The sequence below is a fragment of the Equus caballus genome, chromosome 7 (assembly GCF_041296265.1).
Source record: "Equus caballus isolate H_3958 breed thoroughbred chromosome 7, TB-T2T, whole genome shotgun sequence".
In the NCBI taxonomy this organism is placed as follows: domain Eukaryota; kingdom Metazoa; phylum Chordata; class Mammalia; order Perissodactyla; family Equidae; genus Equus; species Equus caballus.
The window spans coordinates 80,393,100-80,414,369 of NC_091690.1; the positions used below are offsets into that span (position 1 = coordinate 80,393,100).

General features: G+C 36.6%; 1 protein-coding gene across 26 annotated transcripts in view; it reads right to left on the minus strand.

The window, feature by feature from the left end:
* STK33 (serine/threonine kinase 33) overlaps nt 1–21,270 on the minus strand; it is a 121,300-nt gene that overhangs the window by 63,899 nt on the left and 36,131 nt on the right. For 6 of the 26 annotated variants that reach the window (XM_070273382.1, XM_023645988.2, XM_023645984.2 and 3 more), the window contains one exon: nt 20,322–20,426. The exons of 12 other annotated variants lie outside the window; for them this stretch is intronic. The gene's annotated coding sequence lies outside the window, so the exon portion shown is untranslated. Of the gene's footprint in view, nt 1–72; nt 1,688–20,321; nt 20,427–21,270 lie in introns of all 26 variants that reach the window. 8 more of the 26 variants (XM_070273383.1, XM_070273384.1, XM_023645986.2 and 5 more) reach the window with 2 other exon arrangements.

The following is a 21,270-nucleotide window of genomic DNA, read 5'->3' on the forward strand; positions in this document are numbered from 1 at the left end:
TTCAATATTATAATGGGGATTTTGCTTTCCTACCGCAGACCAGGCCAAATCAGTTACAGCCCCAAAACTCACCTCAGCCAATCTGAATTTCACCTGTAACAGAGGAGCGCTGTCAGAACTTCCCACGGCGACAGGGTAGCAGTAAGCAGGAGGAAGGGATGAGTCGGAAGGCTGGATGTGCTGAGAAGTAGTGACCCTGACTAGAAAAGAAAAAGCTAAATAAAGTGTAGAATAAAAGGTAGTGTAAAAAAATGGAAATAAGACTTCCTTCCCACTCATGAAATCAGAGAATAACAGGTGAAGAGTGAGCAAGTGGGCCCACATGTAGCTAAGGCAGCCAAAAAATACGACATCACCAATAGACTCTAGAAGAGAAGGAGAACCACTCTGAGGATTGTGGCATGAACACACAGCTAGGCACCATCCAGGAGGCTTAAAAGAAAACAGTATTCTTGTACTCAGGAATCTCTTCTTCCCCAGCCTTACTGAGGTATAATTGACAAATAAAGTTGTAAGATATTTAAAGTGTAAACATGATAATTTGATATACATATACATTGTGAAAGGATTCCCTCCATTGAGTTAATTAACACATCCATCACTTCATATGCTGGGTACAAACTTTCAGTTACAAGATGAATAAGGTCTGAGGATCCAATGTATAACATGTGACTGTAGCTGATAACATTATATTATAAAATTGAAATTTTCTAAGAGAGTAGAACCTAAATGTTCTCATCAGAAAAAATAAAGGTAAATATGTACTCAGGAATATTAATCCAATTAGAAATAGATCAACAAGATTAAGAATTTGATGGCAAATTTGAGAGATGTGCTAGCTTCATTTATCAAGCATCAATTAATAATTTTGCATTAATAAAATATACTAATATGTGTGGTCAGAGTGGTTTCCTGTACACCAAGGAGTGTTGAAAGAGGAGATTTCCAACGCCAGCAACGTTCCATGAAACTAATTAGTTAGCTAAGAAAATCTGTGATGTAATGCTCCAACCCAGATGTTTACATGAGAAAAGGCATTGTGACCCTCAAGATCATATTCAAATACTAGAAGCACAATTTAGAGGTAACCAGGCAACTTTCCTCTTGGGGCTAGACCTCTGCAAACTCGACAACTCCAAACAGTCTACAACAAAACACCAACAAGAGAGTCCATGATTCCTGTTTCCAAGTTTCTGTAGAAATAATATTAATTTAATAAAACAGAAAATAACAACAAAAACTACTTCTCTTAACTGTGAGCTCCCCCTGCCCAGGTCAGGAACTATGTTCTATTCAGCCTAGCATCTTGTGTCCAGTCTCAGGCCTCCATTAAATAAGGATTATTGATTGAAAGTCATTCACTGAGTGACGGAAACAATGTTTTATAGCTTATAAATATAACATACAACGTAGTTGCCTAGTATAAGAGAGCTAGTGCCCTGTCATGTAAACACAGTCAGAATATCCTTGTGGAAGTCTCCTGGCCAAAAAACTTCACTAAAACCCAACTCTTACTCCACCTTGAAGCTCTCATTCTAGAGCAAAACCCCAAAACCCCAATACCAAGCCTGACGCCAATCCTCTAAAGTTCCACCTGCTTCTGAAAGGTTCCGGATCAGACAAGATGTTGTAACTGCACTCACGTAACTTGAGTATGTCCTACTCAAGACTTGTGGTTTTCAGGAGTCTAGAAGGATATAAACACAGAAGTATTTATTTCAGTGATGGACCATACCGTCAATCTTAAAGTGTTTCTGCCAGCTAAGGTCAGTCCCCAACAACTACAGGCCTTGGTCATAATAAACCTTTTTACTAAGACCCTTATGTTCAACAAAAGGTCACTATTTTTGGCAGATAGTGTAATTAGCAATAACTGGTTCATTTCTCTTTCATAATAAAACATGCATGTCATAGCCAAGACCAAAAAATTTCATGTGAGCTATATGTTAACCTTCTGAGGCTCCCCAGCCAAAACACCTTGAGCAAGGATGCCTATTTTCTAGAAGAATTTCTTCTCTTCACTCCTAGTGATGAGCCATTTATCTGCAGCACACAAACTCCACACTTACAGCTAGAACAAAAGCATTTAGAATGTCATCTCTCAGGAACCAAGGTGGCACGGCTGTTAAGTTCAACAAGACAGGAAAGATAGGGGAACTGAGACCTAAAAGGCACTTGATCACAAGGGTCCTGTAAGTCTGGCCCAGAAGAGCGTCCAGAGGGTAGTAGTGAGTTAAGCAAAGAGCACCAGAGGTCCAAGTAGGACAACAGGCCAGCTGAGAATCTAGCCATCTAATAGTTCATGTATGTCTCCTTTCCTGAATACCTGTTATACACCAAGGATGGTAACGGGGGCTGGGGATAAAGAGATTATCAAGACACGGGCCTTACTAATAATGATTATGATAAAGATAACACTAGGTATGTGCAAAGCACAAAAGTGATGCAAAAGAGGGAGTGACCAGGGAAGTAACTGTAAACTAGTAAGAAACAAAAGAATTTTTAGAATAAGAAAGCCCAGGATTCAAATTCCACCTCTACCACTTACTAGCCCAGTTCCCCCATATGTAAAGTGGAGATGATAGTAGTAGCTCTCTTATATCTTATTGTTGTAATGAGTAACTAGATAACACTTGTAAAGTGCCTAGTATTTTGTCTGGTAAATATTATTGCTTTAAAAATCATTATTACTCACTTGCTGAGGGAAAGGTCCCAGAGGTTTCATGGGACAGGTGATACTCAAATTAAGTCTTAAAGAATGAGTTGGAGTTCATCTGGTGAACAAGTCAAGGAAAGGCTCTCCCGATGAGACATCAGCATAGGCAAGGGCCCAGAGCCTGTGGTTTCAGAGGAATAGAAGGAGATAATTTCCCTTTGAAGGCAAGAACAATGAGAAAGAGAAAGCCAGGTCTGGCTTAAGACAAGAAGAGGGAAGAAACAGTTCCAGAAAAGATTAGGGTTAAATAAGAGCAGCTTCACTGAAGAACCCTGGCTCCATCAGGCACAAAAGACAGATGCAGTGGAGTGGGACACGAGGCTCTCGTCCTGAGAGAGCTGCCCAAAAGAAAGAGCTGCTGCAATGGAATCATCTTAGATGAACACTTCCAGCCCTGTCACTAATCAGCCACAGGTTTACAGTAAATAGAGAGTGGCCACCAAATCACCAACACTAACTCACTCTTCCAGCAAGTATGTGAAGCTTAGCAGCGGAGGGGACACAGGGCATCGATGTATGCTGAAAACATAAACTGTAAAGTTCGGAAGTATAAAGAACAGGCTCCAGCCAGTACAATCAATCCAAACCTACTGCTATATGAACACGTTACAATTTAGTGACAAATTTACTAGCGTCAATGTTTCAATGCAATAGAATATATGGCTTGTTTCTAATTTGTTACAAAATAACAAAAATACCAAAGGAAGCTTACCACTATAACTTCCACAATAAAATCTCAAGTTATTTATTTTATACACACACTCCCCCCTACTACAAATTAAGCACTACTGCAAACAAACTACATCAGTCCCAAGAAACAGAACACTAGTGTCCTACCATTTGGGGGTCTAAGACCCCAAATTTCTAAACAATTTATGAGCATTAAATTTCAGAAGTCATCTCAGACAATGGTTCCATTATACATGTATAGACATTTTCAAATGAAATATGTTTGCCCTTGGTTAGCAGAGAGAACCCAAGCTTTACTGTTAGACAGACCAGAGTATAAATTCCTCACCTGTGGCTTAATCTATCTGGTCTCAGCTTTCTCATATGCAAAGTATACAGATGGTGTCTACATACTTACACAGCAGAATTTTTATAAGGACAGGACATAATGCATGTAAAGTCTTGATACACTGTAAGCTCTTAATAAATGGAAGTTTTTATTATTATCATGAAACTCAGCCAAAACCCAATGGATGGTAGCAAAAGAAAATTATTTTATCAGTTATAATCTCTCAATCTAATGCTCCAAATATTGTTCTACACGGGCTTCAAGACACAAATTGCCATCTAATTAGCTCATAGCTAGCTTAGAACACAACCTTACGGAAGCCTGCTCTAGACGTATGCAGCTGAGTTGTAGAGGGAACGGTTTGCTGGACTAGCCCACAAGCAGCTTGCTGTATGTTAAATTCTGAATGCTAAAGGCACTCAAATATCACATAAGAATTTTATTCTTTAAATATGGAATACTGAATATCAAGGAGAACATTTTAGCCTTGCCAAGACTACAGTTCTCAAAATACTACTAGTCTATATTATACCTTAACATCTGATCAAGAAGGAATAATAAGTAAATGGTTAGGTTTTCAGAGAAAGGAGGTGTCTGTATCCACAGATTTATTTACTTGGTGAGTTTTCGAAACCTTGCAATGGAACTGTAAAAACAATGTGATTAAAATCGATAGAGCACATCATTTGCTGATACCGTTGCTCAAGAAAAGGCAATAAGCCTTAGGCATGTTATTACTAGATTACACAATTTCCCTGACAGGTTTGAGATTTTTAAAGGCAACTGAGAATAGAAAGGATTTCTTTTTTGGAGCCAAGGGATTTTTCTCTTCAATTAAAAGGAAATCATCATGTCTCATTTTTTTATGATGGAGATTAAAAATGTCGTCTATAACATTTAAAGAATAATGTTAATATTAAATTTTCCTTTATTTCCTAAAATAAAAGTAGATGGATGATCCCAATTAAAATTAAACTGAAAGCTACTTTCGTTTAACAATACTGTATCCAACCACATATCCATTTAATAAATACTAGAATAGCTCAGGGAATAGTGGTTGTGAGATCATTATTTCTGCAAAGTCCATGCAGAAGAATATGAAAGTCCAAAATTATGAGTTACCAAACTTCTTCTGCAAGAATGATCAATGACTCTCTTTCCATGTCTTAGTGATGAAATGATGAACTTTTAAGTAGGCCTTCAAATTCAAAGACTGCTATATTTTAAAGTATGCTTTTTATTCAGATAGCAAAAGTTAGTCATGTAGACATAAATTCATTTGATAAAAAGTGACCAAATAAATCTGAACCTAAAATTAGCATGACTTTGGGGGCCGGCCCGGTGGTGTGGCAGTTAAGTTCACTCATTCCGCTTCAGTGGCCAGGGGTTTGCAAGTCCAGATTCTGTGTGCGGACATAGCACCGCTCATTGAGCCATGCTGTGTCAGCATCCCACATAAAATAGAGGAAGATTGGCAGAGATGTTAGCTCAGTGCCAATCTTCCTCAGAAAAAAAGAAAAAAAAATTAGCATGACTTTTACCCTAGTCAGACCCTCCATTACACTACAAAACATAAAACTACAAAAGGTTTGAATTGCTTTATAGTGAAAATTCCAAAGTAGAAATATTCTTATATAGCCTAGGAAAGTGGATGGAATCTACTATGCAGTTTTATGCTTATGATAGAAAAAAATGTTGACTAGAAGAAGTGAGATGATTTACATCATAAATCCTGATACAAGGCTAGGCTCACAGAAATAAAAGAAATTTATCTAGGCATTAGGCCTACATTTACTAGCTTTCACTAAGTGAACAGTAATGTCTGTTTAGGGGAGCTTAGGTCTTTAGACTTGGATCAGATGCAAATAATTTAGAAGAAAAAAATCTACAACACACCATAAACATTCTTGCCACGAATATAAACACATACTTACACCATATAATAGCTTTAAGTTCTAAATAGATAACTATTGAAATAGACAGCTTTATTAACTGAATAATGTAAACAATTTTCTTTAGTTCCTTCCTCTCCCTCTTTCTCCACATTCAACAATGATGAGTCTATTCTACTTTCCAAACCATCCAATTTTCTCCATGTCTAGATCAACATCATCTCTTGCCTGGATTACTGTAACTGGTCACCTTGATTCCAAGCCAGCCCTCTCATCCAAAGCATTCTCCTCACTCTAGCCAAGGTGCTCTTTCTAATATGCAAATATGATCATGTGTCTTCCCAACTAAAATTGCTTAAATATTCCCAACCACACTGAGATTCAAAAGAATCCTCAAAATGACACACAAGAGCCTGTGTGATACGACCCCAGTTTATCTCTTCAGGCTTATCTCATACTACTTCCTTAACATAAGGTTTTCAAAAATACAGAACTTCTTTCATTTCCTGCAATCCTATGCTTCTCTAGGCCTTCCCTACATGCACTCTCAGCCTGGAATACTCTTTCCAATTCTTCCTTTCATTGTTATAATTCCTACTCTTCCTACAGATCTCAGCTTAGACATCAACTACTTTGAAATTTTCTTGTTATCTTGAATTTCAGTTCTGAATTTCTGTGTGTCTGTCTCTCCTCTGTGCATTCTATTTGCTCTATCACACTCTGAATTGTACTTGGTCACTTACTTGTCTGTGTCCCTCACTATACCCAAAATTCCCTAAAGGCAGGGATGATGTCTATACTGCTAGCTATTGTTACCCAGTAAGGAAGTGACCAAAAAAAAAAAATGTGTTTTTTAAAAAGTATATTCTACCTGCAGTAAAAAAATATATATATATATGAAAGGCAGGACAAAACTGGAGATGGAAAGATAAGAAAGGATTATAATAGTTTAAGAAAGACAGAAACGTGGCCTTGATTAGGAAAGTAGCATCAGGGTGGGGAAAATAGGCAGATTCTAGAGCTATTTAGGAAGTAGAGTCCCATCCCCCACTCTCCATCTCTGCAATAGCTTTTAAAAATAATAGTCCACATTCCTGGTGTACCTTGTAGTCGACTACTGGGGAGAGCAGAATGGTGCTAGAGCTCTTCCAAATCCTCATCCCAAAGAACTGTCATTACTTGATGTTTCTGTTGGTTCCCTGGGAGACTTCAGTTATACAGGCTGGATTTGACCTGAGCTCACCTAGTACAAAAAGTGTTCTATCAGGGGGCATTTGTTGAAAACAATTACAAGAAAGTATTCTAACTTCATAGCTGCCTAAGGCAGTGTTTAACACTTGGAGCAAAAATAGACTAACCAGAAAGCTTAATAGGAAGAGCTGGGAAATAAGATATCCATAACGGCTTTGAAAAGATCCAACATAAAACTCTGGGGAATCTAGGAGGCCACACATATGCACAGGGCAGTGTGCATATACAGGAAAACTTGAGAAGCCCCTAAGCTCTCATCTTTGGCTGATCTTGAGGCTCTGCACAGGAGGAAGTGAAGGATAAGGTAGAGTTGTCAAACACCTTGTTGAGAGTTGAAGGTGTACCCTAACATGGGCATAGAGCTCCTCAGCAAAGACTGGTGATTTATTGGTCAAAAGCATTTAAGGAAATCTCTTCCAATAATTAGCTCATCACTAAGCTAAACAAGTAGAGACGTCAGTGGCCACAGAAACCAAAGAATATAGAGTTGACATAATTAGTTCAGAAGTCACTAAACAAACAAACAACTACTACAACAACCAGTAGCAACAAAACATTCTGGGGAGGGGAGAGTATTTGCTCTCCAGAGTTGCTACATTATTGATTTATTGTCAACAAAAAATTATGACACACGCGAAAAAATACCAAGAAAGTACGGTCATACAGAAGAAAAAAAGCACTCAAGAGAAACTGGCCCTGAGGAGGTCCAGATGTTGGACTTACCAGACAAAAACTTTAAATGAGCTATTTTAAATGTGTCCAAAGAGCTGAAGGAAACCATGTCTAAAGAACTAAAAGAAAGTATGATGATATCACACCAAATAGAGATTATCAATAAAGATATATAAATTATTTTTTAAACATCAAATAGAAATTCTGGAGTTGAAAAGTGCAATAATTGAAATAAATATATCATTGAAGATGCTCAATAGCAGATTTGAGCAGGCAGAAGAAAAAAGTAGTGAACTTGAACATAGGTCAATTGAGATTACCTAGTTTGAGAAACAAAAAGAATCAAGAAAAATAAACATAGCTTTAGAGAACTGTGAGGACACCATCAAATGCACTGATAGATGCATATTGGGAGTTTCAGAAGGAGAGGAGAAACAGAAAGGCACAGAAAGAATATTTGAAAAAATGATAGCGAAAAACTTTCAAGTTTGATGAAAAACATTAATCTCCACATTCAAAAAGCTCAAAAAAATGCCAAGTAGGATAAGCTCAAAAAGATCTAAATATAGACACATATTAACCAAACTGTCAAAAGAGAAAGAGAAAGAGAAAACCTTAAAAGCAGCAAGAGAAGTGACTTACCACATTCAAAGGATGTTCAATAAGAATAATGGCTGAATTCTCATCAGAAACCATGGAATACAGAAGGAAGTGGGATGACATATTCAAAGTGCAGAAAGGAAAAAAACAAAACAAAAATCTTTCAAACAAGAATTCTAAATCCTGCAAAAACTGTCCTTCAGAAATGAAGTGTCTAGCCTGAGGCCAGTACCACACTGATACCAAAACCAGTCAAACACATCACACACACACACTACAGATCAATAGTCCTTATGAATAACTATAAATGCAAAAATCCTCAACAAAATACTAGCAGTATATACCAGAAAAACACAATCCAGCATCATAAAAAAAGGATTACACAATATAATAGAGATTTATCCCAGGAACACAAGGTTGGTTCAACATATAAAAATCAATGTAAGACACCATATTAATACAATAAAGAGGAAAACAGACACATGATCATCTCAATACCCACAGAAAAAGACATTTGACAAAATTCAACATCATCTCATGATAAAAACATTCAGCAAACTAGGAGTAGAAGGGAACTTCCTCAAACTGACAAAGAGCGTCTACAAAAACCCCATAGCATACTTAATGGTGAAGGACTGAAAGCTTGCCCCCTAAGATCAGGAACATGAACAAGCATGTCTACTCTAGTTAACATTGTACTGGAAGTTGCAGCCTAGAGAGCATTACATGAAAATAAAATAAAAAGCATCCAAGTTGGAATGGAAGTACAAAATTATCTCTATTTGCACATGACATGATCCTGTATATAGAAAATCCTAAGGAAGAGACACATACACAGACACATACATACACACACACACACACACACACGCTAATAAATAAGTTTAGCAAGGTTGCAGGATACAAGATCAATATACAAAAATCAGCTTATTTCTATATATCAGCAATGAACAATCTGAAAATGAAATCAAGAAAACAATTCCATCCAATAGTATCAAAAAATAAGAGTAAATAAAAATAGAGACAAAATGTACACTGAAAACTATAAAACCGTGTTAAAGAAACAAATAGAACGACATTTGTCTTTATGTGTTGGAAGACCTACTATTGTTAAGACGGCAGTACTCCCAAAATTAACCCACCAATTCAATTCAATCTCTATCAAAATTCCAACCATCTTTTTTTGCAGAAATTGACAATCCTACAATTCATATGAATTCTTTAGTCAACATGGTAATGCAAATCAAAACCACAATGAGATACTACTCACACTCACCAGGATCATTACAGTAAAACAAACAAACAAATGAAAAGAGAAAATAACAAGTGTTGGAGAGGATGTGGAGTAACTGGAACTCCCCTGCACTGCTAGCGGGAATGTAAACTGGTTTAGCCGCTATGGAAAAGTTTGGCAGTTCCTCGAAAAGTTAAACATAGAGTTACCACATGAACCAGTAATTTCTAGGTATAGACTCAACAGAACTGAAAATATATTCACACAAAAACACATACATAAATAAACATAGCAGCATTATTCATAGTAGCCAAAAAGTTGAAAACAATCCAAATGTCCACAACTGATAAAGGGATAAACAAAATGTGGTATGTGGTATAGACATACTGGAATATTATTCAGCCACTGACACATGTACAACATAGATTACCCTCAAAAATATTATACTAAGTAAAAGAAGCTAGATACAAAGGCCACATATTATATGACGCTATTGACATGAAATATCACATCACATCACGAAAACTGCCTGCTCTGCCTCTGTTCAGATTTCCAAGGTGCCCAACTGCTCTCCAGTCTCCAGTTTTGCCCAAAGTCTGTCACACAATTCCTCCACTTCCCCAACACTATATGGCATTGGTAAGCACTATCAAAACTTGGCCAAAATTAGCTCTAAATCCTTGGGAGAAGCAATAAGAGAAGTTTCATCTGCACTGAATCACTGCTTAACTCACTGATCTTGCCATCCCCAGATGCTGAAAGAACTAACAAGTATCTAAAGATTTTCAGATCCACAGATGACTAGGCTTCTCAGAATTTAACCTTCTACATACTATATTTTGATTATATCCAGAAAAATAATTTTGCTCCAATAGGATATTCCATATAAAAAAAAGTTACCATGGTAAATTTGTAGCACCACTACTAAAATCACTTTACTGTTATCACTATGGCAGTTATATCTTTCAATTATTTATTTAATAATATTGGTCAAGCTCCTACTATATGCAAGGAATTATGGACCCTATGGAGGAAATAAATAGTAAGGTCCTTGAACCTTTCGATCTAAAAGGAAATAATATGGCACATACACAAGCAATTTCAGCGCAAGGCAGAAAACAGAGGTATAAAGTACAGGATGGAAAGAGTAAGCTTTTCCAACATGGGTAATCAAAAACTCTAATTTATCAATCCCAAATTGTGGTTTACCAAAGTTTAGATCATGTTTAACTATATCAACCAATAGTTGATATACCCTTGAAACAAGAAAACAAAATATCTTAACAGGATACTTAAAAATGTTACTTAAAACACAGGAAAGCATTTTATCTCAAGGCAGCAGGAAAGAAAATCCGCTTAACTCCCTAAGAAGGCAGAAGTTTCTACACAGGAGGTTGGGAAATGCGGAGAACGGATTTCTCCCTAAACAGGAGCTTAAAATGAATGATCATCAAGATCCTTAGCAATTCTAAATACCACTTACTACAACATATTCAAACTAAATGGCATAATCTGATCTACATTCAGTATACTTCTCATTTAAAGGATAAGGGCTCAGTTATTAAATCTTATCTTTTTGGGGAAATATATAGGAAGAGACATTTTTAAAGAAAACTTTCCATGTAACTGCAGTTGACTTCCATTCTGTGACTTCATATGTGTAGCATTATTTCTCTCCAAAATGTTCAATGAAATCAACACTCCAAACAGAACATTTGGGCCATGAAAATACACCCAAATAAAACAGGGGTAGAGTTAAAATAAGCCTATTATTTATTAAGCATTTTCCAGTAGGTCCTGAGGCTGGGGGCTGTGGGGGCTGAAAAGGTGTGCTAAGTCCTGCCTGCTCCTTAGGATGGAGGAAAGCCGTGCATCTATGGAGACCAGAATGTGGGCAGTGATACACAGGATACTGAGAGAGAATAAGAATATATAATATCAGCACTAAATAAGGAATAAAAACCTAATCATCGTCTGAAACAAACATTCCTAAAGCAACTTAAGTTTGGGAAGGTCAGGCACAGGGAGACAGCAGAAGCAAAAGCATTTACAGCACCATGTGGGCACTCAGGAGGTAAGAGCGCTCTGAATAAGAAGCAAACTTACTGGTAAGGGAAGAAGACAGGGTCACGTTGGGGAGAATAGCTGGAATTTTGTTTTCTTGTAGGAGTAGAGAAATATGTACTTATACATGTTGGAAAAATGGAAGACCCCCTCCCAAGAAGAAAGAAAAACTTAACTTTTCGGAATTGAGAAACACTTTCCAAAATGCTTTGATAAAAAGAAGATCAAAACTGAAATTACAAACTCTCCAGAAAACTAGGAAGAGGAAAATGTTTCCTAACAAATTTACGGGACACACTGAAAGCTGTACTCAGAAGAAATCTTACACCTCCAAATGTACTTCTTACAAAAGATGACAAATGAAATTAACCTACTGCTCACCTTTAGCAATCAGGAAAAGAACAGTTAAAAAACAGAAACTAGACAGAAAAAATGAATAAAGGTAAAACTTCAATTAATGGAAGAGAAATATCTCAAATAGTAGAATGAATAAATCTAAAAACTGATTCTCTGACATGATTAATAAAATAAATAAAACCCCCTCAACTCTAATTAAAGAAAATTGAGAGGAAAATACATATAAGATTAGGAGTATAAAAGAAATCATAAGCCCAGATAAGAAAGACATTAAGATAATTATAAAACAATAGTGCTTGCAATTCTAAGGTAACTTTCCCAGCTACAATCGCTGCATAACAAACTACTCCAAAATTTAGTAGCTTAAAATAACAATTATTTTATTATGCTCACAGATTTTATCAGTCAGGAAGTCAGGAAAGGTTCATGTAGGCTAGAGTCTTTCATGCGACTGCACTGAGATACCAGCTGAGTTGCAGTCATCTGAAGGTTTAATGAGACCATGTTCAAGATGGCTCACTCAAGTGGCTGGCAACAGATGCTAGCTGATAGCTGGGAACCTACACATGGGCCCTCCAGCATGGCGGCCTCAGAGTAATCAGACTTCTTACATGGCAGCAGATTTCCCTAGAGTGAGTATCCCTGAGAACTGGGTAAAAGCTGCATGGCCTTTTCTGAACTAGCCTTGGAAGTTACAGAGTATCACTTCTGCCATACTCCATTGGTTGAAGCAGTCATAAGCCTGCCTAGATCCAAAGGAAGTGAACACAAATCCATGTCTTGATAGGAATGTCAAAAATTTGCAGACATGTTTTAAAACCATCACAGCAACAAATCTGAAGCCTAGAGGAAATAGGTAATTTTCTAGAAAACGTGAATTCCCAAACATGACCCAAGAAGCAGCAGAAAGCTTAAATAGATCAAATACCATAGAAGAAATAGGAAGAGTGATTAAAGACCAGCCATTAACTAAATGCATCAGATAGTTTCCTAGCTGAGTTCTATGTAACTTTTAAAGAAGGGAAGTACCATGTTATTTAAACTAGGGGCTCTCAAATTTGAATAAGCATCGGAATCACCTTGCCAGCTAGCAAACGTGCAGATTGCCCCCATCCCCAAAAACTCTGATACAGTAAGTTTAGAGTGTCTAACGAGGACCTGCATTTCTAACAAGCATACAGGTGATATTCATATTGCTTGTCCACAGAATACATTTTGAGTAGCAGAGATTTAAACCAGAGGTTAGTAAACTATGGCTTGTTGGCCAAATCTGGCTTGCTGCTTGTTTTTATAAAAAAAGTTTTATTGGAATACAGCCATGTTCATTCATTTACACATTGTCTATGTCTGCTCTCGCACTACAACGGCAGAGTTGAGCAGGTACAACAGAGACTGTGTGACTCAAAGCCTAAAACACCACCTGGCCCTTTGCCAAAAAAGTCTGCCAACCTTTGCCTAAACCACTACATTATTCTACTTCATTATATTTTCCGTTTTCCAAATTTCAGCAGACTTCTGGTATCTTCTGTTAACACTAACGGTTAAGGTACAAAACTAATATGGCAAATAGCTTTCATCTCACATGCTGTCTACACTCAGTTAGCAACAACCTGGATCACTATATTGAAGAGGATGTGAGGCTGTCCAAACCCAGTGAGAATGAATGCTATGATGGATTAGAGATGCCTACCATGGGCACTGAAAGAGGTAACCTGCAGTGTGTATAGTGTCTACTTGCTGAGCCTGACTGTAAAATATACAAGGTTTAAGAATCTTTTCAAAAAAACTATTGGAAAACTGCAACAAAATATGGATGTAATGCACACATTTTTAACTACACCATTAACAATGCATCAGATTTTGTTTCAACTGCTGTGGAAGTTATTGTAATAATATGCAAATATTTCACATTCATAAAAAAGTGAAGAAAATAAAATCATTTTGTGATTTTATCAGAGTGTAATACAGACCAATTTTGTCATGTTTGTACATAAGATTTCTGAGATTGATGTCTGCTCTTGAAAGAATACTAATAATGTTTCAAACACTATGAGCCTATATTTTATCAGTTGAAAATGTCCCCATTATTAAGACATCTTTCAAAGATACTAACTCTCAACTTTGGGAGTGATTTTTGCACATTAACACCATTTTCCCGTGATGTTATTTCCAAAATAGTGACCCAGGACATATCAAGAAGAGAAATGATGTTTTAAGATTTGCATGTTTGCGTTATTATTTAAAAGGAAAAAATGCATTTGTTGTTCTAGGCAAAAGAAAACTTGTGTAAGAAAATATATGTATATATTTATTGTTCTGGACAGAAGAAAAAGTGCAGATGAAAATTTCCAATGTGGGCAAGAAACAGTTAAATACTGAAGCCCAGTAAAGCAGGAAGTAAGCCCCAGCCAGGCTGCCTGGAGCCCAAGGATGGTGGCACAGGAGAAGTAACCACAGAGCAGAGGGCCTCGAAGAACGAAGCAAGGGTCTGCCAGACACACCAAGACATGGAGTCTTTCTCATCATTGTGCTATTCCTCACATTAAAGCCTAGAAAGAACTCAATAAATATTTGTGGAAAGAAGGACAGAAAGCATGATAGGTGAAAGAGAGGGAAGGCAGAAGCTCACACAACAAAGCTGCGGCTCCCTTCTAATTACCAGACGGTGGTTATAAAGAACAGTTGGGGAAAGTGACTGGTAATAAGTAAGTTTCTCCACTAGAAGGAAGATGGCTGGGGAATCAGCCTGCAGTTGCTAAGGGAGTGATGCGCTAAGGTCCTAGCAAAGGAGCAGCTCGGCAAGGACACAACGGCTCTCGACATATCAGAAGCAAGTGTTGGTCTCTCCCAGTTCCTCGTGCACTGACTTTAAAGACTATAAAGACAACTATATATCCAGGAAGAATAGGATCCTCTGAGACTTTTATCCTTGATATGCAAGATAAACTTTTATTTATTACATGGTTACTCTGGTCTACAACCCTGTATTAATAATACTCAGCAAGAGGAAGGGAGGAAGGCCAGAATATCTGCCATGCAGATATTTGTCCAGGCACGCTGATAATTCCAAATTTTACCTAGCATAGAAGCTTCTAGAACTAGGGTGTACATGAATATGCTTAAAGAGTGTGAATCTCCTGAAAATGTATGTAAAAGTGTGTATATGTGCATTTTTCTGAGAAGAGATTCCAGTACTTTCATCAGAGTGCCAAAAAGGTCCACAATCTACCATACCCCCAAAAATATTAAGAACCACAGCTGCAATGATTTACAAACTGTAGGTCATTTCTGGGGAACAACATTCTAAAATTAAACAGAATAGAAAATATGAGAGGATAACACTTGTCATAAAGGTGTTACTTCTTCAAACTTGCTTCAGGTGCGTGTGTGAGTGTGCGTGTGTATGTGTGTAGGGTCAAAATGTTTGAAAGCGACTGCTCTAAGGCATGAGAAATGGCGATATACAACTTTGTAACATATTAAATCAGCATCCATTGAAAACAATTAGGGGATCTGTTGTTCCAGTGGGCACTCTACTGTTTTGAGCGACACACAATCTACCAAAATGAAATTGCTATTATTAGATAACTGCGATACTCAGAGAGGCAAGTCTATCTCTGTAAGTCCTATTGATCTTAGGAGGCCAAGGACAATGAAGAGGTTGCCTTTGAAAGGACCCTGCACACTCGGTGTCTCTGAGAAAATGTACAAAACTAAACAAAACATTTAGGAATGAGGAGAGTGCAAATATTTCCCTGGGATGATGGAATCCTCTAAGCACCTTAGAAAGGTCTCTGGGAAGAGGAGAATATGGAAACTCATCCCTAAACCTGAAAGAACCACAAATTTCACAGCAAAATTAATGAAAAAGGGTCCACATCAATAAACAAAATTTCAGAAGATCAAGAATAAAGAGAAGAAAAGTGGGCGGGAGAAATTCACAGTGGGGGGTTCGGGCTGATACCACCTGAACCCATGGAGCAATATTAGCTTCACGGAAAGGGGGACAACCAGACACTATGTGTTTGATGACACGATGCGACGCTCATGATGCGATACAACAGACACGCGCAGCCCCACTTGCGAAGTCTTATTTTTTAACAATTGAACTAGAACTTAGTCAAGCCTAAATCTAAACACTAGTGAGTTTTTTATTTCAATTGTTGTAATTTTCAGTACTAAAATTTCATTTGGTTGTTCTTTATATCTTCTATTTCTATGCTAAGGTGTTCTACTAAGGGTGAACCTTGTCATTTGAGTAGTCGTAAGTATAATTTTATAAATTACTTTGTTGCCACTAACTAACGAAAAAAGCCAATAGCAAGAATTTTTTTTGGAAAAAAAAAATAGCTCAGGAACATATGCAGTTTCCCATGAAAATTGCAGAGTGACCCAAAATGACAAGATGGGTCCTGCACTAATGTCTAGTGTTCAACAAATGCTGAATGAATGAATGAACAAACACATATGCATGTCTCTACAGACTTTGAAAGAGGAGCAGAAGGTCTACTCCTTTTAGGAGGTGCTAAAGAGGGGAAGAATCTAGAGCTGTAATCTCCTAACAGAAGGGCCCCTAAAAGTCAGGAGTCAGGAACTATTTCAGTTGATAATTATGGGACAACGAATCATGCTGTCTGGCCAATTAACCATTCTGACAACAGGAAGGTATATAAAAGCTAAGAGGAATGTTTCCAATTATACTGATGATATAAACTGGGATGAATAACTTTAAGAGTCGTCCAGAATCTGTTCTTCCTTTGACGTTCAACTCTATCCAAGAAATGTCAGATCCAGCCAAAAGGATTTCACTACTGAAGGATTTGGGAAGTTTACAGAAAAGGCATTCTTATATTGATAAGTCCTCCAGGGGCTTGATAGCAATTTCTGGACACTGTGCTGCATCTTAAAAGTTGTTCTCTCAGCGAAGAGGATGGATCTCTCTTGTGCTGGGCTGATGAGGCCATGAATAATCATTTGGGAGACAGTCTATCAGTGAATAAGGTGAAGGAGTAAGACAGCTGGCCCACATGGAGATTAAAAACTGACCTGGAGACTCATCGAACAAAACTCTCAGCAAAAACAGGCTGCATCCTACAAATGGGCAAGAATCTTTTCACCCTTAGCCTAAAGCAAGGAACACCTATAAAATGTCAATCCCAAAAAGGGCAAACTACCCTAGTTCTGGACTGCAACAGGACAACAAAAGATTTGGAGACTCTACCAACAATGTCTTCTTTAGGTTAAAGAATGCCCCCTGGCAACTCATGCAATAATTACTTGGCATTAACATAGTCATGTGATTTATTTGGTATTTAACTAACAGAATACGTGTAAAGGAACTCAGGGAGGTTACCATATATCCTCTTAATAGCTAACTCGTAACTAAAGCAATAATACACAAACAGAGGGTAATATAAATTTTAAGCTTCTATAGATTAATAAAGAATATTTGATGTAGCATCCTTCAGTGAGCCACAAACTAAAGAAAAGATTATATGATCAATTTAGATCCTAAACAACATTTTACAATGGAAAATAGATGAAGCAATTAAGGGCCCCTCAAGCATTCAGTTCAGTTTTATACCTTCAAGATAGGAACTGGATTAAATTATATCAATTATTTGAGAAATGTGTACATTTCTCAACAAGCATATTATTTAAAAACTGACCTAGTTTACTAATGAAAGAACAAGAGATTTTTCCATCTCTCCTTTTCCACAGAGAGGGTTTTTTTTCTTAAACAGTTCTCAGTTTCTTGACTCAGTGGTATAATACAGCTTTACATTTCTGCTTCATCTGCTGAAGCAAGATAACTCAGTAGCTATTGTCCAAGTAGATTTTCATTTCATCCAGACCATAGTTTTATACAAAGTAAATTTCCTAACTTCAGAGAAATTAACAACTACTCCTAATGAGAAACTCTTTAGGTGACGCCAAGAAAGAACCCATGAAAGAAACCCTGCTCAAGTAACAGTATGAATAACTCTGTACTAAATAGCTTTTTTCACCAACTTCAGTGCATTAAGTATGTTCCATGCATATCTTTTCATCATTGGATATTTTGAAATAAAAAATATATAAAATAATATGGTCTTAGTCAGTTGCTATTTTACTTTTCATTTGTTTCAAATGTTTCACAACTTAAGTCTGTGATATTACAAGCTCCTCCAGAAGACTTAAATAATATTCAAACACTGCTTTCAATTTAAAGGGCAAAATATCTGGAAAATTAAGGTCACAATGTTAGAGAGCCTAATGGAGTATGGATTTCTGCTTGAAGTACTTTGACTAGAAACCTCAGTAATTTTAAATCTGTCTCTCCTGGATATAATAAGTTTTAAAGCTTTGAATGAATTTCCAGAATATGTTTCACATCTCTCATAACTTCAGAAAAGGATGCAGCAGAGAAGCAAAGAGAACAGTCTCTATAATAATGGAATTTTTATGCAGTACCAATAAGTTACAGAGCCTTTAAAACAAAAGATGAATAGGACCATTCTTAAAAAGGAAAACTAACAAGCATTAGTACTTTTCAAAAGATCAAGCAAAAGTAGATTCTTTGATCCAAGATGTCATAAATGCTATAGAATCATGATTAAATTGACTGTTAATTTTAAAATGTGAGGGTTTTATTTCAGTATTCCTATAGTTAATATGGCTAGTTCCATATTCCATTATAAAACCTAAGCCATTTTTTCAGATAGGGCACTACCCAGGAAATATTGAAAGACCAAAGCACATGGAACATGAACAACACTTGAAATATGGAAACAGCTTTTCAAATGTTCATCTAAAACAGCGGTTCTCAACCGGAGGTGATTTTGCCTCCCAGGGGACACTTGGCAATGTCTAGGGACATTTTTAGTTGTCACAACTGGGGGAGTGCTACTAGAATCTAGAGGGTAGAAGCCAAGTATCCTGCTAAACATCTACAATGAATGCAACAGGCCCCAAACAGAGAATTATCCACCCAAAATGTCAATAGCGCCAAGGACGGGAAACCCAGATCTAAAACAATACCAAGCATACGACCAAACGTGCTGGAACGATGAACAAATATCTGCTGAATAAATGAATGAATCCTAAATGAAACAATTTAGTTCCCAGTTTTTACAGCTTATTACCTCCGTCAATTTGATGCTGCCTAATACACACACTATTTCTATTCTCAAGATCTTTATCTACTCATTCATCAGACTCCCCCATGGTGTCAAAAATGATCAAGTGACAGCCAGGTCTATCAAGAATCTTGCCCTATGATATGATTCCAAGGAATCCAAAAGAGGGACACTATATTGACCATTTAATTGTCATTCAAATTAGCAGATGAAAACATTTTCAAAAGTGATTAAGAGCTCAAAAATATATCATTTTTAAGTATGGGAATTAAAACACTATTATTTTATTTAACCACGTTTGTTGATGAACCAAGGTATTTCAAATTTATACGCCAAGATTAAATAACTAAAATAAATAGTCTTTAGAAAACACTCATCATGTGAACAATGTAATTAGAAAAGGTTAAAAGGCCCAGGTGATCTTCCTAAATACTAATTCACAATTTCCAGATCAAAAGAATCTTAAAGAAATTTTTAAAACTCTAAGGTCCCCAATTTAATCTAATATGAAAACGGCCTCCAGAGAGGAAATCAGATTTTTATGTTTTTATCCAGATTTATATGTATCCTTAACTGTTAACTAGCTAAAGACTGATTTTTATGAACAAATATCTAGAATGATGATGTCTGTGAAAAGAAGAATTATGAATACATTTTAATTTTTCCTTATAACTGTCAAATTTTTCGATTTTTTACTATATACATAATAATTTTATAAGAAAAGTAAATGATATATTCAAAGAAAAAGAGCCTCTGATAATTCACATGTATTCATTAATTTATATAGAATCATATATTATTCCAGGGCTAAATTTTAAGAACAACAGAGCTAATCATAAAGATACGGAATTCCTAAATGATTTCTCTTTAAAGAACTTACCACGTATATACGGGGGAAAAGTGAATATAACTGAAAGAAACTCATAAAGAAATGCTTCTAGCCAAAACAACAATGTTAAATGAATTACAAATACTAAATCAATCATAAATATTTACACATTATTCTGCAACTATACTTTGTTTTAGTTGTCCTTGGAGACAAATGTTTCTATGAGAAATATATCATTGTCCTGTATATTTAAAAATTGCCTGAGATAACGTTATTCCAATTAAAAAAAAATCCTGAGAATTACATCAACCCAAGCCATGACATGGTCCTAAAGTCATAAATTGAGGAGCAATCTAATAGCTGTTCAAATGTTTATTCAGACAGAGGTAAAGGGTACAACTTCTCAAAGGGAAATAGGTTTTAATAAAAACTTATCAATAGGAAGTTGTCTACCAGAAGTATAAATCCAAATGAACCAATGAATAAGGAAATTCTATGTGGGATTATGCCAAACTCATTTAAATCCCCATGCACTTGGAAAACTCAAAACAATCAAAATAAGTACATTACCTAGACATGCTTTCAAATCTATTTCTCCCCGCTGGGTATCAATAACCAGAGAGGGTGCTGATTTGTTCTTTTCATTCATTTTTACGGCTAAACGAGCATGCAAACCTTCAAAAGAGAGGCAAAAATGGAAATGACAGCACCATTTATGAATCTAAAATAATCTCTGTGAATCAATGTCATTGAAATGTGGGAAGAGACATACAAACATCACAAGCAAGTGGTATCCCTTTGTTAGAAAACCTGAATTTAGGATTGCTAACGTTACAAAGGATTTTTGTATATATCAGTCCCTTGATGCATGTGTTTAGAGATCACTAACTACTTTTTAAGGGCAATCTAGCAACCAACAATTAACTTATAAATTCCTTCCAAAAATTTTTATTTCGAGCCTACCATATGCCAGGGACTGTGTTAGGCACAGTGAGAGAAGCAAAGGCTTATCCATCACAGGCTTTGGCCTCAAGAAGCTTCCAAGTCTAGGTGAGAAGATAAGACATACCTAGAAATAACTTCAAAATAAAATAAGCAGGGAGAAGTGCCTCAAGAGCAGTAAAAATAAAATGTCATAAGTCAGACAAAAAAGAAGTGACTTCTAGCTGAGGTGATCAGAGAAGACATCGAGATTAGATGGGAACTGTTGAGAAGGGCCTGGAAATACACATGGGATTTGGACACTCTTAGAAGGAGGCAAACAGATTGCAAGTGAAGGTGGACACATGGGAAAGCATCCATGCTCAGTCAAAAATTCCGTTGGCTAACGGAGAGTACTGCAGAAAGAGGAGTAACTGAAGATGAAGTAAGAGATTGAGACCATTTGGGAGGGCTTGACCATGAAGTTGAGAAGTCTGGACTTTATCGGGTAATTGAGGAGCTGGTAAAGATTTCTGAGCAGGAAAAAGCATCATCCAAGTTGTTCTTTAGGAAGATCAGTCTAGCAGTAATTGAAGTA